The sequence below is a fragment of the Centropristis striata genome, chromosome 10 (assembly GCF_030273125.1).
Source record: "Centropristis striata isolate RG_2023a ecotype Rhode Island chromosome 10, C.striata_1.0, whole genome shotgun sequence".
NCBI lineage: Eukaryota > Metazoa > Chordata > Actinopteri > Perciformes > Serranidae > Centropristis > Centropristis striata.
Window position 1 is genome coordinate 20,506,956 of NC_081526.1, and position 21,571 is coordinate 20,528,526.

Consider the following 21,571-nt stretch of genomic DNA (forward strand, 5'->3'; position numbering starts at 1 on the left):
TCTGGTCTCAATGCAGGCCTTTTAATTGGTCACAGGTAAAGTTATGCAGTGCTGGACTCACTCTGACACAGCTCTCTCAGGATCACAGTCAGAATGAACCCCGATCTTAGTCATAATTCACATTTTCATTCATCTACAGAAGTTGGACTTACACGCAAACCGAATCCTATTGGCCAGCTACCTACGACATGGACAGGCCAACAGCTGTTCAAGTCTCTTCGAAGGTTGTGATGTGATGTGATGTGTGTGGACTTTCTGACCTTAGACTGCAAGTGTAACAGAGTCAATAATGTACTTTAATTTTAAATTTTGTAATTGTGAAATTAAGCTTTTATTTAATTATTATGTCGTGTATTCATGAATTTCATCCTAATTTTATGTTTTCATTTACCGTTATTTTCTTATTTTCATTTTGTTTCCCTGAAATGTCCCTTTTTGCACTTCTTCTTTCCTGTGCCTCCTGGGCTTCCGTAGCCTCTCCCGTCCATCCCTCACAGTGCTGTTTACACTGATGAGGGTAAGTTGTGTAGGAACTTGCTGCTGCTATACGAGATCTCGCAAATTCACGCCTAATCAAGTGATATAACCGGAAGAGAATCAACATCTCATTAATGACTGGAGACAAATCCAGCGACTCCGTCTTAACGAGCGCTAACGACTTTGTTAGCGGCAGTTAGCTACAGTCATCTTTGTAGCAGTACAGTGTGTATGTACTGCTGCTGCTGCTGCTGCAGGAGGTGTTCACTTAGCGATCTCTGTTTGTTTACAACAAGCACTGGAGTGAGCGGTGTCAGTGGGGTGAAAAGACGAGTGAAAACCTCTAACCTGTTGACTTCAGGTCTGTACCCGCCCATCATGACGTCTTCAAGTTGTGAAATACGATCCGCCGTGAACCCGAGATATTTTATTTTGAAAATATACCGGATGTTTTATTTTGTGTCTGTGCACGACTTCCTGTCCCGAACGATCTGCTCTGTGCTGAATTGATGCGCCGTTCTCCGTCGTCCGACAAAAATAGAAGCTCTTCGCAAGTGTTGCGAGGGCTGTCGGATGGCCATGCGACGTCGGACTCATTACGCAGCGGATCTGGAGCTGGTGGAATCTCACACATTGATTATTTTATTACTTTTGTTAGATGTTGATGTAATTTTCGTTGTCTCTGTTTGTTTATCAAGATTTAATGCACTATATTATTTTTGGCCAGTAGGTGGCATTGTTTTTCATTGTGTACATAAGGTTTTCATGTTTTAATTTAGTGTTAAGTGTTAATTTAGTTAACTTTGTTTTCAATCATTAAAATAGACAGTGCTGTTTACACTGATGAGGGAATAAACAGTAAAAAAGTGATTCCTGAGTCGTTACACAAGTTCACGGCAATTCCTGGCAGTTATCGGTGCTGACTGAAGTTTCAAGTTGACTGGGTGTTCCACAGCAACTTTACAGGGACGATAAGTGCCGCAAATCCCACTTTTCATGCAATGTGAGAGGGTGAGTGTTTGCTTTGGAATTGACAACACTTTCCCAAACCACCTGTGTCATTTTCCTTATCTCATGTGCAGTGGGGGTTCCCGTGATGTGTCGTGAGTACAACGTACTTACATTTGTGGAGGTTCTGCAAGAATAAGGCCTTAAAGTTGGGTTGTTTTTCTAAGCCTGGTGCATCTTGCCCTGAAAGTATAAATGCCTCAAACTATTGTAATAATCCCTGGGATTCTCACGACGGGAATGTTAAATTTGGATGGCTGCAATCAATGATGAAAGGTCATCAATTGTAAACTGTTTTCCACACAAGTAACCCTATCCTTTGCATGGGGCAAGTCAATTGGATCAGTGATTCCCAACCTTTTTCTTGAGGGACCCACAATTTTACCATTGTAAAGGGGGCTAGCTCGCTGAGTTTTCGCTGCACAGTGATGTGACACATATCGTTGTAATCAGCGTAGTTTCTACTTTCACGGGACACCAAGTTTGTGTGGACGTTCAGTTTTAAGAGGTTAAATTTACACTTATGCTAAATTACTTACTTTTGAAAAACGCAGATATTCAAACTTGCATGAAGCCTTGCCAAGTGTTGTGAGTTTGTAGATTGGCTTTTTTTTTCTTCAAATTTATAGGTATAGATGTATATAATTTACCCATTAGATTTATTACACCCCTTAAAATCAAGAGGGCTTTGCGACCCACCGTGGATCTTTGTCGCCTCCCTGGGGGGTTCGGGCCCTCCGGTTGGGAATCACTGAATAAGATGATGTTGTAACTCACTGAAATATTCATCCACATGGCTATCATTGTTTCCGGAATTAACCGGTTAACATCTTTGGCAAAAAGTTCCAGCTCTTCCCAGCCTGTGGTTTTCTCATTAATGATTAGCATTTCTAAAGAGGTGTGAATCTGATGCTGAAGCTTTCTGAGTCTCAGGGGCTAAAACTGACCAGCTGTGATCACTCTATTGAGAGTTGATGAACAGTTTTGGAAAGTTCTGGCCTTCTCTTCAGAGGGCTGAGCATGGATTAAAATGTCTTGCATTCCGACTGCAAATAACACTGAGCAGCATATCTAGCAAAAGATAAACTACAAACCTCTTCATGATTTGTTCATGATGGTCAGGTGGCCGTTACCTTTATCTCTCAGTGGAAGTTGAGAATCTGACTTTCTTTCCAAAGACTAAAAGTAATTTGGAACTTGTTCCCATCTTCTGACAGGTGGGGGACTTAACCTGTCACTAAAGGAGGAGGAGTTAGAATCAGAGAAACCTGAATTATATTGACTGAATGTCTGAGGTGAAGGAAGACGTCCAGCTCAAAGTCTAAACACTTCCTCTTTGTACACACAGAGATCTGACTCTGCAGAGTGCAAATCTGATATATAGACTAAACAAGGGGTTTTTGTACACAAAACAATATGGTTGGCTGAGGTGTTGACGGACAACTGGTTATGTAGCTTTGACAATACACTAGCCTGACCAAACAACAGGCTGATTATACTATAGAAAATAGATTCCTGTGGAAGAGGACAGCTACAGCACCAACTAGTGGCTCTAGTGGGTATCAAGATTAACCCCTTAACATTCCATGAAATTCACCTTTAAAAGCATTTAAAAGACATAACCAAAGTAAATTGAAAGCAGTTCTTGAATACTTTGGAGTAAATCTGTCAGAATAGTCAGAATAACTGTAAGTGCTACGGTTACTAAGTGATGGAAGTTGTAACACAGTGAAAAAATTGTATTTTGTTGTCCACCTGAATATTTTTGGTAAATACAGGCCTGCAGATCATAATAGCTGAGAATTATGGGCTGGAAAACACAATGGGGTCAAAGTATAAAATATGACCTACTCCCAATTTGATGAAGATATCTCAAAAGTGACTATTTTGCTAAGGTTTTTATAATTATTACATTAATTATTATGATTATGACTATGCATTCATGGGGACTCAAAAAGCAGACTTGGTAACCATGGTGACATACCAAATATCCATACATTTTTAACCCTGCAACCTACAGTCATTATTCTGGGCTCAAATAAAGTTGACATTTTGAGGAATCATATCACATATCCAGATTTACTGTTAACTGACACAGAGTTACTGTTGAAAAAAACAACACATTTTTATGCACATTTTCCACTTTGAAACTAAACTTTGTGCATAAAATGCTCAAAAAGTTTGCCTGCCATTTCATCGACTTAAATCCCACCCCTTAAAGCCATATATCGTTTTGTTTGAAACTGTATTGGTTATATGAAACGCCAGTCATCAGCTCGCTGAGCTGTGAGTGGTTCATCCTACAGCTGACCTAAGGTGGGCAAGTACCTTCCCTCAACCCGAGAGTTCAGCAGCCATTTTGATTAAATGTGCTGGTAATATTTACATGAGATTTTGAGTAATGACCAGTTGGCAACCTCCGGGTTTGAGCAGTGAGGCAAACCCAGAAGTGCCTTAAGCCTCAAGGGTCGCTAACGGCAGTTGCAGAAGCATTTTGGTTCTATAAATCTCAATACAAAATGAGAAAACTTCTCACTTGATTTATCATCTAAAAAAAACAAACATCCCACTTAATGCTACAGTTAATGTTCACATGAATTAGCAGTGACTTCGCAGCTGATGTAGATGGGCGTGTAGTTCAGTGTCCTTGGTTGTCATTCAGATCCACCTCTCGCTCCTCCAGGGTCCAAGTATGGTCTGCTCCTAGTTTCCGAAAACAAGATGGCGAGAAACGGGGGGGAAAATGGTTACGAGTCTAACGTCAAACTCGATCCTTCAAACGGGCAGTCCACAAACCAAGATGTAGTGACGTCACGGTCACTACGTCCATTATTTATATTCAGTCTATGGTAATGACGGAGAATGAGTGGCAAATTAGACATATCTACAGAATTTTTGAAAAGAAGAAACAACAGTATGTGGGCAGTTATGAAAATCTAAAAGTATTTTGGACCAAAAAGTCGACTGGATTGGATCAACTAGACCTCTGCCAATGCAAAGTGACCATTTGTGATGGAATATAATTGATTTCTGGATTACTATGAGGCTTCAAAGGTAAGTTGGGTTAGTTTTATAATTTGTTATTGGTCTGCCAGAGGCAGCGATAAATTCGACAGTTGTGGGTGTATCCTAAAATGTTAAAATGTAGTTTTAATCAATATAATCACAAGAATCTTAGCTTTCTCAATTATATGTACCATGAATGTCAACTCAAACACAGTAGTTTACATTGGCAAGTTAGCTTCTTAAGGTTCAAACTTGCACACTAACTGAAATGCAGGGCAGTGACAGTAAAAGGATTGTTTCTTAAAATTGCACTCAAGCTGAAACACTTGGGAGAAACTGCAAGGTACAAACAATTATTTCACATTAGATGGCTATTAGAATTATTAACAATGTTTGTGAATAAATTAAATTATAATGAAATGTTATGACTTGATTTACTCAAGTCACTTAGAAATGTTACTTCTACTTCCTGGCCAATCTTCAGCAATCAATCTCCCACATATGCTAATGTGCGACTATGTACTGTTGAAGTGCATTTGTGTGCATTTCACCATTTTCATCAAAACCTCAACATTTACAGTGTACACTGTGATATTGACAACATGACTCAGCATTTTGACTAACTTGTTTGGAGGCAATGACACAAGGACTTGTCATTCTGATGGCACCAACAGGATCATTTACAGAATTTACATGACCAAGGATTTTGAACTAGTTACAGACATTTGCAGGAAATCCCTTCTGTGGTGCAGTTTGTACAAATTGTTTCGAGAAATGCACTTGAGGTTTATTTAAGAAATATGCCAAAGCAACTGAGAAATAGTGTAACATTTGCAAATAAGTAAGGGGATGTATTACAAATCCAATAGAGTTAAATAATAAAACCTGTGGGTACACCCCAGTTGCTTGATGCTTCATGATGACACAGCGGGGCTACTGTCAGTCCAAACCCCTCCTTTTATACCCAAAAACCTAAGGAGTCCTTTCAGGTCGAGGGGTATACAGCTGGTTGCTCTTGGTCCTCCACCCCATTACAGGGACAGGTAGTAAAATTATGTCTGCTTGCCCAATTTGTATGCTGGAATGTTATGTTGGCAGAGAGAGCCCCATCCAAGTAAGGCCTTGCAGGATGGCTTTCCAAGTGCATCTCCCAAGCCTATCAGTGGGTATGGAGAGACCCACACACTTTGTAAATATTAAAATGTAAACAGTGGTATATTAAGAATTTATCGTGCCAAATACATCTGTGAAATAACGCTTACACATTTAAAGATACAACCTGCTGCTGGATAACAGGTCAAAGAATAATGCTTTTCAGACCACATAGGGAATATCCTAACTTAAGAAAAAACAAAACCCAAAGTACCAGTGAACAACGACTGTGGAACCCCATATGGCACTAAAAAGAAAAACAGATGAAAAATATGTAGTCTTCAGCAAGTTTAATGAAAGAAAGTCATAATTTCTGTGGTGGAAATAATGAGCAGAGCTAAAGGTAAAGTGGTATTGTAGAAACTCATCTCCCAATAGATCAGTGTTTGTCAGGATGAACAAGCACATCTGCTTGCACACACACACACACACACACACACTTAGGTCCCATTAGATTAAATCTGCGAACAATGTTTTTCAGCCCATTAGTTGCTCCTGATGGCGGTGTATTGAACCCCTGTAGACAAGAACTTTGTTCACACCAGCATGGATTAGTCACATGACGACATTTCAACCTCTGAGGTACCACTGCCATCAGAGGTGTTAAGAAAAATAAGCTTCAGCATAAACACATGATTGTCAGCCTAATCTGCAGCTTACCTCAGAAAGTGTTCAACTCAGTGTTTAAGCTCTAGGGCCCGCAACTTTAATGTTTTTATTCCACTCTCACAGCTCTCATCAGCATCTTTTCAGGACTGTCTAACATCCCACCATATCACACCTACCATACAGACACAATTATAGATGTAGCCAAGAATTTAGCAGCTAAAGAGCCAGATATTTACTTTCTGTATGTCTTGGAGACAATAGAAAAAATAAAGAAATCTGGACCTAAACTCATCAGATGTGTATATAGTAAGACTATCTCATATTTACGTCATATTTCATATGAACAGGGAATGACCGCCCTGCTTGTCAAGTACCAGTAATTTCTTTAATAGACACCGGCTTGCCCAGCCACGCCTGATACCTATCAAGCACCTGTGTCGGCGTGCAATCAGTGATGTTTGATCTCCACCTGAGTCAGGATGCAGTGTGTGTGTGACAATCTTGGATATTTTGAATGCTAGAGAGAGTATGGGGAGCCACATTGTATCCATTTACTGGAAACAAAGCGGCAAGTTGGACGTCTGACTGCGGGCAGCCTCCCTGGATTGCTGTACCCTTTCAATGTGTTTGTTTCTGCCCTGTCTCTGGTAATCCCAGTGACGGTGCTTCTGTTCGAGAGAGCTTCCCGGTTATGGTGGCAGATTTCCTTTACCGGCGTATTGCTTGCGGTGTGCAAGCTAATGTATGCGGTGGGATGCTAACGCAGGTGAAAGTCGACTAGCAGTGATGAAGTTACAGGCTTGTCGAGGTGTTTCTCCCTGTCCATCTCCTCCAGTCCCGGGGGTTATGTTCCCAGCATTAGCGTATTGCTAACGGCTTTGTTTGAGTTAACGTGCTGTGCGGGGCACCCGTGCTGAGCACAGACGTAAAGTCGGCTAACAGAGGGCTAAATACTTCTCCAAGCTGCCTGTAACAGAGAGAAAAGCGGTTATGGTGGCTGGCATCCTTTTCTGGTGTATTGCGAGCGGGGCGCGAGCTAACGCATGCGGTGCAATGCTAGACAAAAGCCGGCTAGCAGTGATGAAGTTACAGCCATGTCAAGGTGTTTCTACCTGTCTGTTCCCTCTGGTCCTGACGGTGTCCCATTCTCCAACCTGCCGGTGTTCCTATAACATGACTCTGTGCTGAGCGCAGACCCAGTTGGCTACCAGTAGACGTATTGAAGGAATAAGAGAAGAGAGTGAATGGAGGTCGATTTTCTCCGGTCCCGGTGGCTGCGTTCCTGGCATATCGTATCGCTCACGGTGTGGGCTAATGCACGGTGCGGGCAAGCCATGCTGATCGCTGACATAAAGTTGGCAATAAAGTTGTGTGCTTTATCGGTATCTTTGGGGTGTAGCTGGGCAAGCTGGTGTGTCTTAAAGAAATTACCACATACCCTGACAAGCAGGGGGGTCATTCCCCATACATATGTAACGGAGTGGAGAGATAGTCTCTCTACTCAGAGAACAACCGTCCATTTTGGTATGCAGAAGACACTGTTAATACCGGGTTTGGTTCTGTGGGAAAAACACATGCAGGAGTATCAGTTTGTTTCTCTTTGTTTTGGACTGCCAGACACAATCCTCATACTGGGTACTGAAGTAACATTTTGCCCACAGACAACTTTGGTAAACTAATTTCATTATAAAAAATATGACATGAGACATAGCTTGTCTGAGGCTGCAGTCACACATTGGTAAACATCCGCCTCCCATTCACATCCATTCTACGCAGGCAAATAAATAATTTGCATGCGGTTGAAAAACAAATTGGCGTCTTTGCTTTGCGTGCAAGAGTTAGACCGACATGAACTCTGACCAGAGATTTTTGCAGCCTCAACCAATAACAAAGAAGTGTGTGTGTGGGTGTAGTTGACCCCACTTGGACTGCAAACCAGCACACTGATATCCATGTGTTACAGCCTGCACTGCCTAAAGATTTCAGCTTGGCAGGTGACGGTCACTCACTCAAAGGTCACTGTGACCTCACATCAGTCCAATACTTGCGAATGTGATATCTTAGAAATGCCTTGAGGGTATTAAAAAAAAAAAAAATGGCAAAAAATTCACCTTAGACTCAAGTTGAACTGTTAAGATTTTGGTGGTCACAGTCCTGTTATTTTCATTCAAGAAAACTACTTCTTTAAAGTTAGAGAAAAAAGTTCCTGGTATATCGTTATCAAAAATAGTTAGCTACCATTTCATCACTGATTGGATTGTGGACCACGGTTTCTAAGCCTAGTGTTGGCATTGTTTCCTTTACCATCTTGGTCTTCATGGCAGAAGAGGATGGAGCTAAGTTAGCAGATATAAAAGAGTACAGTTTTGTTTAATTACAGTTTGCTAGCTAGCATGGTTAACATGGTACATAATTGTACAGCTGACTCTTAAGAGTGTCTTTTAGTAAGCCAAATACTGAAGAAAACATTTTTGGGTGATTCTAATCCTGCTTTATTATGTAAGTGAAAACAATCTTTAAAACCAAAGTTTCAAGACCGAAATACAGACAACCTCCAAACGGTAAAGATGGAGGTAACGAGCTGTCAATCTCAAGTTAGCCTTGCCCGAAAGCATACCTTGTGAACTAGGGCCTTTTCCTCGATAATAATATTTCTTATTATTGCTACTGCTACACTTCTGACATTTCCAATATTTTATACTCGCTAATACTATCTATATATATAGATATGCTAATATGGTCTCTTAGGTCAAACACACTAACATCTTCTGTCTGTTCCACATACCCGTTTGAAAACACATGGTGATCCATCATTTGAATATGTGGCACCCAAACGTTGGAACTCTCTGCCTCTCCCCCTACGGTCTGCTATTTCTGTGGACTCTTTTAAAAGTCACCTTAAGACCTATCTTTTTAGACAGGCATTTGAATGACCACCATGCACTGTACATATTATTTTATTGTTATGTGTTTAAATTGTGTTTGAATTGTGTTTTAACCACCCTATTTCTTTCTTTTTTATCTTCTGTAAAGCACTTTGTGATTTTATCTGTGAAAAGTGCTATATAAATAAATTTTACTTACTGACTTACTTACTATGACTATTATTATGATTATTAATTGTCACAGGCCTGGGTATGGCTTGTTGCTTTTGTTTCTCTTTTCTCTGTCCTTTCAGGAACCGCCCATTACCTCTCGGCCTCAGCGGCCGGCTATTTCAGTGAGGAGTGTGCTCCTGCAGCCAGTGGGTCGTGGTGTGCGCTGTGTGTGCGGTGTGGACGTTTCATTCGTCGTGTCATTCTTAAGAAAGCCTTTTGTTTGTCATACCTGTGCTTTTGTGAATAAATCCCTGCAATTGCAGACGGTCCTTAGTTACCTTTTGTCTTTGCTTTAATTGTTGCCTCCCTATATTCCCCTAGATTAATTTCTGCTCTGTCAGGGTCGTAACATTAATATTCCCTCTATTATTGCTGCCACAAATACTGTTACAACTGCTGTTTTTTTTATTTATTTTGTACTAACACAACTACTGCCCTTAGTGACAGACATCCTTGTAATGTTAGGGCTGCTATTGCTGTACTTTTCTAATCTTTTTGCCTATGTCTCTTTCTCTATCTTTCAACCCTCCCTCTTTAGAGCAAATTGGTGATTCTGGGTTATGGAAATAAAATTTTATTTAATTGAAAATTGATTCTGACTTCTGGTTACAGACAGTGGAATCGTCCTTTCCCGCTGGCCAATAGAAAGAATGCAGGTTACAGATAGGCCTACTTCCTAATTTGTTTCACTTAACATATTTGGAGGTTGCTGCTTGGTTGCCGAGCTCAAAATGGAGCCGTGAAATGGATATGCAGGTTTTATATTGGATAAATGACATGACCTGATTAACACTGATTGCATAGATCTGTTTCATGTTGCCAAGTTGGAGGCTCAATGGGGTAAATCTACAGTGAAGAATATTAGAGGGCTGCATGTGTACACTAACTACATATGTTATTAACTTTATGTTGTTTTAACTGCAGCTGATGAAAAGTGAAAGACTGTGACACCACAACAAGCTGAACAGGACTGTGGGCTCAGATTTACATACTAATGTTCAACAAAAAATAACAAATTAAATAATAATGACCAATTTCCATTGGTGCTCTGTCCCTAATTAGGTTTGATTTAGCTCTCCTGTTTTCCTTACAAAGCCCACACACATTTGGTATGTACGGGATGCTATGGGGATGTCATGTCCACCCCTGCCGCCCTGCTTTCAGCATTAGCTTTGTACATTACCACAGTAGAACAGTTTATCATTCTAAAAATACTTGCTGCAAAGACTGCCTGGTAGAAAATATAAACACTCACATTAATATCATGGAGAAGCCCATCAGCAATGTATAGGTGCACATATACATATATGATGTATGGCTGCTACAACAGTTGAGCCAAACTCCAAATCTGTTTTGGACAATATTTTTTGGTTGCTGTTGTTTATTGTTTTGTTTTAGTACTGTTATTGTCTGCTGTTTTTGGTGTCCTCTTTGAAGTAAATGAGATTGTTTCCCTGTGAATTGTTTTGTATTTCTAAACAGTGTTTTTATTACTCAAGAAGAATTATACAGGTCATTCACATGAAAAAAGTAATATAAATTATGAGAGCGAAAGAAGGAGAGAGAGAGTAAGAGAGCGAGAGAGAGTTTCAAGGAAACTGATGGTGTGATGTGCAAAGTGAGGAGGGAAGAGACACCAGAGTCCAAAATACACAGGGGAAAAGGAGGGGTGGGATTATGAGAATGTGAGAGAGGTAAATCTGTTACATGACTGTTGATGTTCAGAAAGCTGCCAGAGTTGCAGCTATCTGCAGATCTCTGAAGATGGAGGTTGGGGACGATTGGGAGATCTGTTTCCCAGAATACCCCAATATCTCCTGCTGGAAGCCATTGTATACTTGGGCTGAAACATTGTTCATTAACAGTGCACAGTACTCCATTTCTGTGCTCACTGCGGCCCTAAACCTGCTCATCATCATCTCAGTCTCCCACTTCAGGCAGAGATTCACTTTTTAGTTTTTCTTTACAGGTTTTGTACTTTGAACATGTGAAGAACTGCTGTAGATTAAGAAGAATTGTCTTTCAAGTGGTACTGAATAATGTTGCTCCTCTAACACTAGTCTTATCTTCTGTCTTCCTGACTGAACTTTTTAGGCAAAAATCCACCGTGACCTCTAAATTGTTATTTAAATTGTCTACACTTAGATATGTTCACTATATTTGTTGCTGAACAGAAGTATTCTAAATTCATAATTCAGTTTTTATCAATAGCTGTATGATTTTTTTGTGTTTTTTTTGGTCATTCTGTTATTGACTGTTTTGTAGAATGATGCTTTTCTCTTTTCCTCCAGGCAGCTCCACACACCCACCAACATCCTCCTCCTCTCTCTGGCTTTCTCAGATTTTCTTGTGGGCCTCCTGGTGATGCCAGCAGTTGCACTAAGAATAACACATTGCTGGATATTTGGTTACTTTGGGTGTTCTCTCTTTATGTTTGTGTCCGACATCATTCTCTCTGCCTCAGTCGTAAACATGGTGCTCATATCAGTTGACCGCTATTTGGCTATTTGTGACCCTCTGCATTACACCACCAGAATCACTGTGAATAGAGTTAAATTCAGTGTTTGTCTTTTATGGTCCTGTTCTGTTGCCTACAATAGTTACTTCTTTCTTCTCCATGCTTACCAACAATTATACACTACTCCCTGCCTTGGCGATTGTGTCAGTTTAATGGATAACATTGGTGCTTGTCTTGATCTTGTTTTAAACTTTTTTGCTCCTGTTACTGTCATCATAGTTTTGTATACGAGAGTCTTTGCTGTGGCTGTGTCTCAAGCTCGTGCCATGCGCTCTCACATTACAGCTGTCACAAAGCAGATTTCAGTGACTAAAACAGCAAAGAAATCCGAGCTGAAAGCAGCCAGGACTCTTGGTGTTTTGGTTGTTGTATTTCTTATGTGTTTCACACCAAGTTACTTTACAGCTTTAGTAGGAACAAAATTCACTAATCATTCAACTCCAAACTTTATTCAGTATCTGTACTTTTTTAACTCTTTTCTAAACCCTGTGATTTATGCCTTGTTTTACCCCTGGTTCAGAAAAACAGTTAAACATATTGTTACTCTTAAGATACTGCAGCCTGGCTCCTGTGAGGCCAACATACTGTAGAGAAGCTGTGGAAGGTTGACTTAATAAAAAGTACTATTTCTGTGTTTTCCCCTCTCTGCTAAAACACAGACATATTCAAATAATAATGTGATGGTCAAAAATCTGTAAGAAACGGAAAACTAAACAATGTGATCATATCTCCAATACGAGGTCTCTATAATACCAAAGGTGTGACAAAACATTGGTGAACATAAATAAATTAATCACAAAGCTTTGTATGTCACAGTTTATGATTTATTCTAAATTTTAAATTACCTGACATTTGACCCATTTCAAATATTTTTTAAAAATGTATCTACTGATCTATCAGAAATGCTCTTTATCTGTAGTAGGGTATGATGTTTTTTTTTTCTTTTTCTTTTTAATTGCTGATTCCTTGTTAACTATTCTCTATCCAATGTACATGATTTTCCAAGTGAATTCAACTGCTTCTTAGCCAGGAGATATCCACTTCTGATGCTGTTTTATTTAAGCTTCACAGACTGTGGCCTTCTTCCTGTGTGGGATCTGAAAATGATTGATTGAGTGTATCACAGGTCTGCCTCTCTGGGCCACACATAGTACAAAATAAATACTTTTCCCCCCAAAGATGGTTTCTGTCATTTCGGTATTCATATTAAGATGCACTTAAATTTCAGGTGATACCAATAACCGTTATTAACATTGCTGTTATGGCAGATAACCGATACTTACCGATGTCTAAATGAGATGTGACAATAATTTCGATGAGAATCATATACTGTAAACCATGTGTACACACTAGGAATTTGAAAAAGAAATTTGCTAGTATCAATGGCAAACAAACAGTAATGTATATTAAAGGGAAAACATATTTTAAGTTAAAGTAACTTTAAACTCTATCAATCAAAACATGTCCTGACTCCTGGCTATTTCCTCATATATTAGACTCTAGAATATTTATAACAGATAGTGTAGTCTGAACATACACATTCTGATGTTCTCTAAAGTAAAGTTTCCACCAGGCGACCAGAAACAACACTCGATGCAAGTGCAAAAAATCAAGTCCATTTCACGTTCCATCTAAAATAGCTGAAACAAAAATATCAGGAACATGTTCTGACGATAACTTGACAATATTTTTAACACTCTTATGTAACATTATTTAACATTGAAATGATTTTTCCATCTGACACTCGAGTCGAGGCCTACTTCATTAGTGGCAAATTAATTTGACAAAGAGAGGCATTCCTGCTTTCTCGCAAGAGATTCTATTTCTCTTTTCATGGAAAACATGTGCTGCAGAAGAAAAAAGAAGTTTACTGTCCACAGATGTACATGGGGCCGAGAGGTACTTGTGTGCTGCATGGCAGGGAAGAGTTTGGTGCCCCTGAGAGCTCACAGCAACTGCAACTTAGGAAAACACATGCAAATACACAAAACACAAGCAAATTGAGAAAACATCTTCATCAATTTGACAACACAACTGTAGCATTTAGAAAACGGGCTGTAAATAAACCACAACACAATAAGAAAAAGCTATGCAAATAGAACACAACACAAGTGTTTCCAGAGTACACTCAAAAGTGATGCACACGTTTGAACATGTGATATTATCACATTATTTCAAGATAATGACAATTTCACGTTATAATGTGAAATTATCACGTTATTTAATGATAATGATATTTTCATTTTATAACATGATATTAAACAAAACGAGAGGCAAGAATAGGCTATGGCTTGGTTACACGATTAATTTAAATTCTACTTAAAGCTTGGTTTGACACATGTTGAGATTTCTACAGTTATTGAGCACAGTGGATGATATATATTTTTATAAGTATGCTTACTCTGAGAAGGTTTTTGAAACTTACAAATCGCAGTACTGAAGATAGATGCTGCAAAAATAATCGATTATGTTACCATGGAAAGGTGTAGGGTAAATCCACCCACCCAATAATCCATCCAAGCTGGTAATACTAAATGCTATATGTCACGTCATAACATGAACATATCATTACCATGAAATAACGTGATAATTTCACAAGCGTGTCCAGACGTGTGCAGCACTTCTGTTGTGCTGTGGTCTTTGCAGCTTGTTTTCTAAATGCTGTGCTTGTGTTGTCAAATTGATGAAGATGTTTTCTGAATTTGCTTGTGTTTTGTGCATTTGCATATGTTTTCTTAAGTTGCAGGGCTGTGAGCTCTTAGGGTCACCGGATAAGAGAGACATGTTGCTTTTCCAATACAGCAGTGGACTCCTGGAAGTAGTGGGTTTACTCAGATAGCCATGCATCTATAGGAATATATAGACAAGATATAACTACATATGCCAAGCAGTTCAGCAGGAATCAGGACATTGTAACATTCTCCTCTTTTTGTTGAGCTCTGCTCTGAGCACAGGTATGGATCAACCTCAAGAGGGCAGTCTAGCAATATTAAACAAAGTATTGTAGCGTTGTCATTTAAGTTAATCTATTCATGATCCTACAGCTTCTAAAAGTGTGCTCTTTGTTGTGCGCGCTCCATTATCTGTTTCAGCTGCTTCGTTCAGTGAACGTTTCAGTGCCACAACTGAAGGAATCACGTCAGCAGTAGTAGCCAAATGTGAGTTTATCTCTCTTGTGAGCTGCTCAAATGGAGCATGAAGCAGCCAAGCACTCCTTGTCCCCTAACTCCATCCAGTCCATCTGGTCCTGTCTTACTTCTTCACTACGTCATTACAACCAACGTCCACGTCCTCGTTCTACACAGCCAATAACAAAGCACCATCAAATGAAACTGGCTCTTCTCAACACCCGCTCCCTAAACAATAAAAGCCTCATTCTGAACAAGTTTATATTGGACAATAAACTGGACTTACTCTGTCTCACTGAAACTTGGCAAAATCCTCTGGACTATTTCCCACTTAACCAAACCACACCATCAGGATTCACATACATGGACGAACCCCGTCCCTCTGGACTGCAAACTCGTTTGAACACCTTCCGTTCAAACTTTCTGGTCCCACTCCTCTGGTCACAGCTATCATCTACCGCCCCCCAAGCCCTCATTCCTCTCTGGCTTATCCGTATTTTTAGCCCAAATATGTGCAATATCACCATCCCTTCTCCTCCTGGGTGATTTCAACATCCACACCGACAACACTGACTGCAAATCTGCCACTGACTTTCTGGACCTACTGCAATGTTTCAACTTCACACAACATATCAACTTTCCCACACACAGTCGTGGTCACATACTGGACTTGGTCTGCTCCATTGGTCTAACCATCCACTACCTATCCAGCCTCAACCTACATATCTCAGATCACCTGGCTATGGACATCCCCACTCCTACCCCAAAAAACAAAAGCCCTACATCCTTCAGAAATCTTAAATCTATCCCCCCTCAACACTTTCAGCCTCTCTCAGCCATAAACTTTCTGCCTCCCCTTCCCCACTGTCCAATAACCCCTCTGACCTTGTCAATCACTATAATGACTCATTCTCCTCCTGTCTTGACCAACTGGCCCCCATTAAATCCAAAACAGTCTCCTTCAAACACTCTGCCCCCTGGTACACCCCTGAACTTCTCAACATAAAAGCACGTAAACTTCAACTGGAAAGACTCTGCAAGAGAACCGGATTATCAGTTCATCTTCAAGCCTACACAGACCACCTTCAACAATATAAAGACGCTCTCGACACAGCCCGGTCCACCTACTATTCCCAACTCATTCACTCTGGCTCCACAAACCCCAAGGCACTCTTCTCCACAATTAACAAACTCCTCAAACCTGACGACAACAACTCCTCATCCTTGACAGTCGACAAGTGACAATCCTTTTCATTTTTTTAAACCAAAGTCAATACCATCAAGAGCAACCTCAACACCTCCACCCCCACCACCACTCCCACCTGCCTGCCTGATACCCTCCCCCTCTTAACTCAGCCCCTGTCTCACTTCTCCCTTCTGTCCCCTGTGCAACTGTCCACCCTCATGGCCGGTAATGCTCCACCTGCTATCTCGACCCCATCCAAGCTTTTAAAGGACTCCCTCCCTGCCATCTCCCCACTAATCACTGCAATCATCAATTCCTCCCTCAGTACTGGTTCTGTCCCCCAACCCCTCAAATTGGCTGCTGTCACACCCATCCTCAAGAAGCCTGGTCTTGACCCTGACAATCCATGCAACTTCCGCCCCATCTCCAACCTCCCTTTTCTTTCCAAAATACTGGAATGTGCCGTCGCCTGTGAGCTCAAAACCCACCTCACCTCCAACAACCTGTATGAACAATTCCAATCCAGTTTCCGATCTCACGACAGCACTGAAACAGCCCATCTCTGTGTCACCAATGACCTCCTCCTCTTCTCCGATTCTGGACATGTCAACATCCTCCTTGATCTCACTGCCACCTTTGACACCATTAATCACACCATTCTCCACTCCATTCTCCTCTCCCGACTGGAATCAACTCTCCATATCACTTGTGAATTAATTTGAGGATGTATGGAAAATATCAGACATATAGCAGATTAAAAATGCCTCACATATGTGACCTGCTCCATCAATATGAGTCACATTGACCCAGAAACACATTTTGAGATTTTGATGTGTCTGTAAAGAGGGGACTCTCAGCTCTATGTTTCTACGCCAAATATTCCATGAGATATGCTCATCCAAAGTTTGACTGTTATCAAACGCGGTGTTGTATGTTCGGGACAGAGACAGGTCAGTAAGGTTTTGTGGTATTTTTGTTTGACTTTGTCGAGGTTTCATGTTGTTTTGTGGCCGTATGGGTATTAAGTAGACTTGTTGAAAAAGGAAGCGACTTAGCACTTGCTACGTCACCGATTGGCTAATTCACTTGAGTGACGCGTAGGGGCGGGTCCAGCAGTGAACCGCCTGGTACATGTAGACACTGCTTCTCTGTAGTGTCAGCCCTCCACCGAGCAAGGACACAGACTGTAAATCACTTTCCACTCCTTTCTTACTCATTCAGGCAACATGTGCTATGACAGCATCCCCGTCATTGATGGCTACCGGAAACTCAGAATCTGTCGCAGACGATGCAACCCTGAGAATCTTTCCACATTCAGGAAAGCCTCACCCACTCACTCTTCTTTCACCTTCGGCTTATGGAACTGCCAATCAGCTGTAAACAAGACTGAATATATCCAAACGCTGGTTAATCTTTCGAATTTACAAGTGCTTGCTGTGACTGAAACCTGGAACTGCCTCACCAGCAGCACTCTCTGCTGACTCTTTCTTCTCCAACACACCAAAATCTGTTGGATGTGGAAGCGTCACTGGTGCCTCTGCAAAAGCTGGAAATTCACTAAGCTGATGTTGCTGAGCAGAGACAGCTTGGGAAATAAACTCATCACTGTCATCATATACCGACCGCCAGGGTGCCAACTTGAGAAGTTTGTTGTAGAACTTGACATGCTGCTCTCGGCCCTCCCTAATTAGGAAACACCACTGATTGTCATGGGAGACATGAATAACCACACCAAGAGAGCCCACGCTTCTGACTTCCTGACTCTTCTGTCATCCTTTGACCTTAAACAGGTCGCCACCGCTCCTACTCACAGAGCGGGCAATACACTTGACTTGATCTTGACTCGCAAATGCTCCACTGCAAACTTGATGGTCACACCCCTACATTTTTCCGACCACTTTTTTATTCAGTTCACGGTCTCTCTGCTGGAAGACACTCTAGTTCTTTCAAATTGGGTCTCTTTTCATCAAAACCTTCGGACCCTCACGTCAACCTAGCTCTCGAACGCGATCTTGACCAACCTGCCTCCTCCCAAGGAATTTTCATCACTTGGTGTTAATAAGGCCTCAGACACTCTTTGTTCCTCTCTTGCCTCATCTCTTAACAACCTCTGTCCTCTAACATCCAAACCTGTTTGTATCCCCCCCCCCCCCCCCGTCCTTGGCTCAGTGAAGTCATCAGAGAACATAGGGCAGGGCTCAGAGCGCCAGAGAGAAAACGGCGCAAATCCAGGAACACCCTGACCTCAGCAAATACCAACATCTCCTAACTTCTTTCACCTCTTGCATCAAATCAGCTAAAACCACATACTATTAGGACAAGATCTGCAAAGCCACTGATGCTCGGAAAATGTTCTCGGCTTTTAACTTGCTCCTCTATCCACCACCCCCACCTCCCTCCGCTCTGCTAACTCCTGACATGTTTGCCTCCTTTTTCACCGAAATAGTTGGTGCCATCAGTAACCAGTTCTCTAAGCCTGACCAGCGACAACTGCTGCTACCGCCTAACCGGGCTTCTCTCACCTCTCTACACCCTCTGACCCAAGGAGGAGGTAGGAAACTTCTGCTGGATTCTCGACCAACCACCTGTACACTGGATCCGATACCATCCAATCTCCTTCAAACCATTTCCTCGTCAGTAAATGCCTCAATCACACACATCATCAACTCCTCACTTACAGCTGGCGTGTTTCCTACCACCTTCAAACGGGCCCAGGTGACTCCACTGCTCAAAAGACCATCACTGGACCAGACACAAGTGGGCAACTACAGACCTGTCACACTCCTACCACTCCTTTCAAAAATTCTGGAGCGCACAGTGTTGAACCAAGTCTTCAGGTTCCTTTCCGAGAACAACCTGTACAAACCAAATCAGTCTGCTAGACCTCTCTGCAACTCTCGACACGGTTAACCACCATATCCTCCTCTCTTCACTCACAGAACATGGTATTTCAGGTTCTGCCTTCCGATGGTTCATGTCCTACCTATCAGGGAGCTCTTTTAGAGTATCTTGGAAGGGAGAAGTCTCCAAACTACAAAACCTTTCTACTGGGGTGCCTCAAGGATCAGTGCTAGGCCCCATTCTCTTCTCAATTTACACCACCTCACTTGGCGCAATCATGGCTTCTCATACCATTGTAATGCCGACGATACCCAGCTGGTCCTGTCCTTTCCACCGAATGACCCCACAGTCTCGGCCCGCATCTCTGCTTGTTTTGTGGACATTCGGAGCTCCTTGTCACCCCGTCCGACCTTATATCAGCCTCCTAATCTTCAGCTTGGATCCATGCAACTTGTACCCACAAGCTCTGCACGAAACTTGGGTGTCATGATTGATGACCAGTATCCTCAATTGCCCGATCTTGTCGATTCGCCCTGTACAACATCAGGAAAATCAGACCTATATCACCAAGCAATCGGCACAACTCCTGGTTCAGGTCCTTGTGTTATCCCGTTTAGACTACTGCAACTCGCTACTGGCGGGTCTTCCTGCATGCACCACCAAGCCTCTGCAGATGATCCAGAACGCGGCTGCACGTCTGGTCTTCAACCAGCCCAGGAGAGAACATGTCACTCTGCTCCTCATCTCTCTGGCTCCAGGTCACAGCCCGCATCAAATTCAAAGTCTTGTCTCTTCCCTACAAAATAACAACGGGCACAGCCCCTTCTTATCGGAACTCCTTTGTTCAGGTCCACAAACCCTCCCATCCACTACGCTCTTCCAGTGAAAGACGTCTAGCTCCTTTGCGGCTGAAGGCCTCTGTGTCTCAAACCAGACTCTTCTCCTCTGTCGTGCCCCGGTGGTGGAACGAACTTCCAAACTCCATCCGTTCAGCTGAGTCCTTCTCAATCTTTAAGAAGAGACTGAAGACCCTACTCTTTACTGAACACCTTCACTCTTGATCTACACTGATGACTACTACAAGTATTGCACTGACCGCTCCTGCAACCTATAAAGCACTTGTGTCCTAATGGACTCGAACTTAACCCACAGCACTTACTCTTGCTATGTTTCTTGACTTCATCCTTGCTTGTGTTGTATTGCTCTCATTTGTACGTCGCTTTGGATAAAAGCGTCTGCTAAATGACATTGTAGAATTGAAGTTTGGAGAAAAAGGGCTTTAAATAAAACGATACAGATTGAACCGAGTTTCACAGGGATTAAAACACATTTATTAAGACTAGACTCAAAATGAACACATTATTTTGGGGTCAAAAGTGATACCCCACATCTCTATGTGTAGTCTAGTCATCCTGTCACACATACACATGCACGTGACCACGTGCACGAGCATATACACAATACAGTACAGGTCTAGAAGCCCATGTAGACAAGTATGCAAAACATATGGAATTCAATAATGAGAAAATTTGAACACTTATACTTTACATATGATGCAATGCAGAATATATGATGGGTATTTAAATATAATAAAACTTTAAATATATTAAAATGAAGAATATTAATAAAATATCAAATATCGAGGCACATGCACACATGCACTTACACTTACTTACAAGTGCATATCCATACAATTGAAATATATATACAGACAATGGCCCTTTTAATCTAATAATAATACAAAATATATTATTTTGTATTTATTTATTACTATTTCATAATTAAACTGGCAAACACTGGCAGTCCTCTGGTGTTGCTGCTTCTCACACTGCATCCTCTGACAGAGTCATATGGAGCTTCACAAGGAGAACCAAATGTTTTATCATCTACAAAATAAAATAGCATAAATGAAAAATGCAGTCATAACAAACCTTTTAGGCTGGCTAAATCACTTTGAATCATGGTTGAATGAGGCCTGATCATTTCTGTATTGTTGCTTCATATGATCAGTGTATTCACTAATAGACAGACTGCACAGGATTTAATACAGCCCCATATTCAGAAACATAACATATTCACCGTACAGTTTATGCTTCACCTCATCAGATCTTTTTAACAATACTATTACCATACTTTAGGCTGTTTATTTTGCTATAGACTAAGGATCTCCTCACCTTTGTGCCTCACAGTAACCCTTTCTCCTACAAATTATATTTGTATTAGGGCCGGGACTCGATTAAAAAAATTAATCTAATTAATTAGAGGCTTTGTAATTAATTAATTGAAATTAATCACATTTTAATCGCATATAAATATTTTACCTGAGAACAGTGAGAAGTAATTTTTTTCACACAGATTTTTAGTATACCATTGAATAATGACTGAATACATAAGCTTAAGCAACAAAAATATTGTTTTTTGTAACAAAATTCTCCATGCCAGGCTTGGAATTTCGAAATTTTAGGGGCAAGGCCATTTGGCCTTCCCGTTCACATTTTTTTAAGGGCACAAAAGGACACATGACAGGGCACACAGGGTGGTTAAATTA

The 21,571-nt window shown here is 41.2% G+C and overlaps 1 pseudogene; it reads left to right on the plus strand.

Annotated features, from left to right (window-relative positions):
* The first annotated feature begins 17,408 nt into the window (after positions 1-17,408).
* LOC131979317 (uncharacterized) lies at positions 17,409-20,084 on the plus strand (annotated as a pseudogene).
* The last annotated feature ends 1,487 nt before the right edge of the window (positions 20,085-21,571 follow it).